The sequence below is a fragment of the Staurois parvus genome, unplaced genomic scaffold (assembly GCF_062004578.1).
Source record: "Staurois parvus isolate SC_StPar_1 unplaced genomic scaffold, SC_StPar_1.0 ptg000292l, whole genome shotgun sequence".
NCBI classification, from domain to species: Eukaryota; Metazoa; Chordata; class Amphibia; order Anura; family Ranidae; genus Staurois; species Staurois parvus.
The window spans coordinates 1,077,644-1,082,595 of NW_028318088.1; the positions used below are offsets into that span (position 1 = coordinate 1,077,644).

Below are 4,952 nucleotides of genomic sequence, written 5' to 3' on the forward strand. Positions count from 1 at the left end.
TATCACATTCCCGTTTAGTTAATAAGTTTGCTTCACGTGCCAATCCCACTTTTTTATTTAGATCAACCACAAGTTTTGGGAACGGGTTGTTATGTAGTTTGCGATATGTATCCAGACTCTTCAGCTGTCTAAGCACCTCCTTCTCATATTCCACACTCTCTAGTAGTACTACATTTCCCCCTTTATCACTCTTTTTAATCACAATGTTTTTAGCATTTTTAAGTTCCCTAAGGGCTATTCTTTCACCCCTAGTGAGGTTATCAACATTCCTCATTGTCCAGTCTATTTTTCCAAGATCATCATGTACTAGATCTAAAAAAGTACTTAGCCATTTATTTTCCCTGATATTGGGCATTCTTCTAGAAGGAGTTTTAAGTCTAGTGTGTCTTTTCCATTTGTTAGAAACATCCCCCTCCCCAAATTCACTGTCTGTGGGAGTCTCCTCAAGGAGACTAATAAGATCTCTTAATGCCTGTTGTTCCCTCTCTGAATTCAGATCACAGGGATATGCTGACAGTTGATACATATAATATTCCCACCTTCTATGTAATCCCAAAAATACATAAAAATCCCTTTCAACCACCGGGACGCCCTATAGTATCTGCTATTGGTGGCCCCCTGGAACCAATAGGTAAATTTGTAGACGACTTAATCAAGGATCTGGTCTTGGAACTCAGATCTTACGTAAGGGATACGGGGGATGTACTTAAAAAGATTCTAAATGTAAAAGTACCAGAAGGTGCACTCCTGGTGGGCATTGATGTGGAATCATTGTATACCTCCATCCCACACGCTTGGGGACAGAAAGCGGTGGCCCATTTTCTGGAGATATACTTTCCTGAAATGGAGGCTCAAAACGAATTTATATTGGATTTGCTTGAGTTTATGCTGACCCATAACTGTTTTCAGTTTCTGGGCTTCTTCTATCAGCAAATATGTGGTACCTCCATGGGAGCACCCTGGGCCCCGGCATTCGCATGTTTGCATCTAGGTTTGTGGGAAGAGGAGCTAGTATATCCCTCCACTCCCTATAAACAATATGCAATAACCTGGTTGCGATACATTGATGATGTCCTAATGGTGTGGGATGGAGGTATGGATGAGCTTAAAAGCTTTATGGAATTTTTGAACAAGAATGATAGAAATATCAAACTCACTTACACAGTGGATAGAGAGGTGATAACTTTTTTGGATTTGTCAATCTCTGTCCACGAAAATGAACTGGTTACTAAAACATTTAGAAAGGAAACAGCGGCCAATACACTTCTACATGCTAATAGCTATCACCCAAGGAGTTTAAAACAGGGAATTCCTATTGGTCAGTTCCAGAGAATAAAAAGAAATTGCACAGAAGAATTAGAATATAGACATGAATCTATCCAGCTCTATAAAAGGTTCAGAGAGAGGGGCTATTCACATAGAACCCTAAGAAGAGCAAAAAGAAGAGCCCTCGGTAAAACAAGAGAGGAACTAATTAATAAATCAAAACCAAAGGCAGCTGCGAATACTGAAAACCAACCGGTAAGATTCATAACTAAATTTGGACAACAATGGGATGAAGTCAAGAAGGCCCTGGACTCCCATTGGCATTTACTAACTCAAAATCCGCAGATAGCGAGAGTGGTAGGAGAGAGCCCCCATATGGTGGCAAAACGAACTCGGAATCTAAATGATATATTAGTACAATCAGAATTCCAGAGGGCACCACAAAGAAACTGGCTAACTAGGAAGACTGGCGTATATGGTATGTTTCCATGTGGTCATTGTCAGATTTGTCCATTTGTACATAAGTCCAATCAGTTCTTCAACAATGATAACGCTAGGATATTTCAAATACGAAGCTTCATTAATTGTTCTAGTAGTAAAACGATATACATGATAGAATGTCCATGTAAAAAGATGTATATAGGTAAAACAAAAAGAAGCCTTAGGACTAGGATCGGTGAACATCTGAGAGACATTAGAAATGAAAATAGAAATGTAAGAAAGGGAGAAAAAGAGAACCCACTGGCGCAACACTTTAAAGAAGTACACGGGGGCAAAACAGATGGTCTAAAAGTAAAAGGGATTTTTTTGCTGAATATTTCGGCTCGCCGGGGTGACTTTGACAAAGTCCTCCTACAAAAAGAAAAATTCTGGATTTATACCCTAGGGGCACTTGTCCTATCTGGACTAAATACAGAACTCAACTTTGGGGTATTTTTGAAATGAATTCCCTTGAACTCTTTATATACCCTGAATTATAATCTACATTGCGATATCATATATATGAATTAAATATGGGCCTCTGGGGACAAAATATGAATCTAACTATGCAATCTTCTCTACTCCTATTGGGTGGTGAGCATATAGAATAATAGGATTGATTTTGAAATTCTGGTAGCTGGACCTGGTTTTGATGTTTCCCTATGTGAACATAAAATATGTTAATAATAATCTCCTCTTTATTATCCTCTTGGAAGATGACTTGATCCACAGTAATTAGGCTCCTCTTCTACATCCAGCAATCATTTTAAAATTCAAGATATATGTTTTAATCCACTTTGGATATTCCCAATGTAGTGATATTCTTTCAACACAAGATGGCGAGGTGGAGACTTTTTGGTATGCAATTAGTGCACCATATAAGGCAAAGGATTGAAGTCCCCTCCCAGTTCTGACGAAGTCTGCGGTGATTGGCGGACGAAACGCGTCAACGTATTGACGTCACTACGCTCGGCGTCTTCACTGGGTGCGGCGCCCACGAGGCGGGAAGGAACGGCGGTGTCACAGCTCCCTGCTAGGTAGGCCCAAGACCCTCTGAGTACTACCAGTGGGCTATTATCACAGCGGTTCGCAAACGGCAATCCCTCAGGGAAACATACCTTCCACCGGTGGCAAGTTATTTAAAGCTTACGGCTGTTGAGATTTACAGAGCCTACATGGTGTTAACAGGGCATGTTTTATGGGCCTAATTTACCCTGTATACTCGGGGAATTTTTTGGAAATCCTCTTTGGAGGAGAATCTACATATATATATATATATACGCTATCCTATTCAGGTATTTTTTGCTGTGACATAGCCACATCCTTATAAAACCGCAAATAACCTTCTCAAATTGAGCAATTTTTGGAAACCCTTTATTGGGTATATTAAACTCAGGTATCTACGGCCTGCTATATGCTACATACACATTATATGTGTTTGAAATCCACGCATCGTGTATACCTGGTTCCTCACCCCCATATGCATCTTTGAAAAAGCATCAAGGACCTGATCTTATTTCAAGTCGACAGGAGTCTTCTTGATCCTTATTGATGGTAATATATCCACATTTTATGTGTGTTTTGTTTTCGGGGTCACCTGATGCCCATGATCTATACATTTATTATCTGTTTCTATATATATCCTCAGAATCATTTGGTACTGTGGACCTTGTTTCATTTGGGGTGGCTATCCAGGAAGTCCCTACATGTGAGAAGCGGGTATGATAGTCTCACTATTGAGAAGGTAACAGTAGTATCCATTGACTATTGTGGAGGGAGGCCTGGTAAATTTTGGATGTGATTTGGGTTCCATATTTCTATACATATACTATGTATTTTTGTGTTCCAGCTTGTACATTCCAGGAGGTCCCTGACATATACTGGGAACACACCTATTGAATACATGGTTCACTCAAATATAAAGCGGGAAACCTACGGAAACCCAGGATAACTATTTCATCATTACACAACTCTGCCTTATATGGTGCTCTGTTGGCTAAGATGACCCTAAATTGAAGACGCTAAGTGTTTTTTAACATGATTTTATTTTTTTCATATGTACACCGTGCTCATGTTTAACCTCCCTATGATCTATGTGATCAAATAAAGTATTGTTAAAATTCCTTTGAATTCATATTACTCCGCGTGGATTATTTAGAAACCTTCTTTTTCAGATAGGTGTGTCCTTGTCACACTATCATATTGCTTAGTATGCTGTTCTTTGGGTTTATGTATCCACACTTATACAAGTGAGTCGGAGATATGCTAATGACATCAGTAATTCGTGTCATTTTTGGTGGCCTGTTTTTGCTTTATTGTTAGGTTACATATTCCCCCAACTAAAGAATCTTTGGTCCTCCAAAGAGGTGTAAACAGCAAGTAAATATGGGAAAAATAAAAAAGCTAATTTTCCAAGGCTGAGAGTTTCTCTCCAAAACTTAGACTGGGAGAGAATATTGGCATCAATGAACACAACACAGAAATGGGAGTTCTTCAAAAAGACTGTATGTGAACACACTGCAAAATATATTCCCATGGGCAAGAAGTTTAAAAGGCTCAAACCTATGTGGCTTACTGTTGCTGGTTTATAATCTGACCACCCATTAGCTCTGGTGAGTTCATTTAATCTCCTTTGGTGGTGGATTTTTCACAATTGGTTCAAGTCACTGAAGATATATATATATTTTTGGACACTAATATATATATTTTTTTGGACACTAATTTATGTTTGGACACTATAATTATCTATTTAAAACACTAAATGTTTTTTTTTTTTTTTTGGATGATGATATACACCTTTGTATAAGTTTGTTATTAGCGCATACCTTTTAATTAGGATTATTGTTGCCAAAATTTATTTTGGGTGGGATATACTGCTGACACTTTGGTGTTTTTTGTAAATGGCGCTTTTTTCTTTTTTCATTTGGTATTGATTGTAACTTTTTTGGAGTGATTAAGAAGAGCTGCCATGAATATTTTTGGGTATATGAAAAAAGAAAGGTGGATTTAGTTGAAGTATTTAACCCTATAAAGGAAAAAAATGGAGTGAAATTGGAAGATAATTTTAATAATTTAAAGCACTTGTTAGAAAAACAGATTCGTATTTGGTGGGATGTGTACAAGGTAATTGGTTTCAGAGAGGAGGTTTTCAGGGTAATTTTTCCAATAGAGGGGGTTTTCAGGACCCGAGCAGAAGATGGGACCCA

At 38.3% G+C, this 4,952-nt stretch overlaps 1 long non-coding RNA gene across 1 annotated transcript; it reads left to right on the forward strand.

Moving 5' to 3' along the window:
• Window positions 1–3,454: 3,454 nt before the first annotated feature.
• On the forward strand, window positions 3,455–3,876 carry LOC149458168 (uncharacterized). Its single transcript, XR_016313490.1, has 2 exons — window positions 3,455–3,490; window positions 3,596–3,876. It is a non-coding gene; the product is annotated as an uncharacterized LOC149458168 (long non-coding RNA).
• Window positions 3,877–4,952: the final 1,076 nt, after the last annotated feature.